The sequence below is a fragment of the Acanthisitta chloris genome, unplaced genomic scaffold (genome assembly GCF_000695815.1).
Source record: "Acanthisitta chloris isolate BGI_N310 unplaced genomic scaffold, ASM69581v1 scaffold35466, whole genome shotgun sequence".
In the NCBI taxonomy this organism is placed as follows: Eukaryota; Metazoa; Chordata; class Aves; order Passeriformes; family Acanthisittidae; genus Acanthisitta; species Acanthisitta chloris.
In genome coordinates, this window is record NW_008678200.1 from 24,954 (window position 1) to 25,728 (window position 775).

Sequence of the window (775 nt, forward strand, 5' to 3'; positions counted from 1 at the left end):
CCATGTTTTTCGGCATCTTGCCCTCCACCGCCTTCGTGGAGACCCCAGTTCCCAGGGCTACGTCATCGCTGCTTCGAAGGTGCCCTTCCTCCCTGGAAGACCTCAGGGCTGTTCCTGCTGCCTTCTCGCTCTTTCCAAACCTGAGAGCATCTCCTCCGTGTCGTGGGTGCCCTGGGAGGAGCTGAGGGTGCCCATCCTCCCGAGCTGCCCTCGACAGCCCCGAGCTGGGCACAGTTCGGGTGACAACATGGTGTCTGCAAAATGGGATGGACAAAAATAGCCCTCGCCTGCTCCCCTGAGCCGGGCTGCGAATACTGGGGCTGGCTCCTCTGAGCCTGCAGTGAGGGGGTTATTATATTTTTGCTGCCATGAAACTGGATGAAAAAGAGGGACGAGGCTAAAAAACAGAAATGGGTATATCCGGGGAGCTGTCCTGGCATCTCCCAGCGTTGCCATGGCTCTGCAGCTGCACACAAACCCGGCACAATTAGGAGCTTTAATCTGACGTCTAATAAAATCCAATTTCACGAATCTGCCCATAGAAGTAAAGGAGGTCAGGAGGAGTTTGCTGCTCTAATAACGATTCAGTCATGCGGGTCATAATATTCCCAGCGAGAAGTCTCCCTGGGCAGCAGGAGCCCCAGCTGCCCTGTTCCTCCTGCCCTTGAACCCAGCCAGCCTGGATCTGGGCATTTTCTGGCTCCACTGTGATGTCCATTCCCAGAGCACTCAGCTCTGGGTGCGGGTCCCTCTGCCCCCTACACACCCCTGGCAT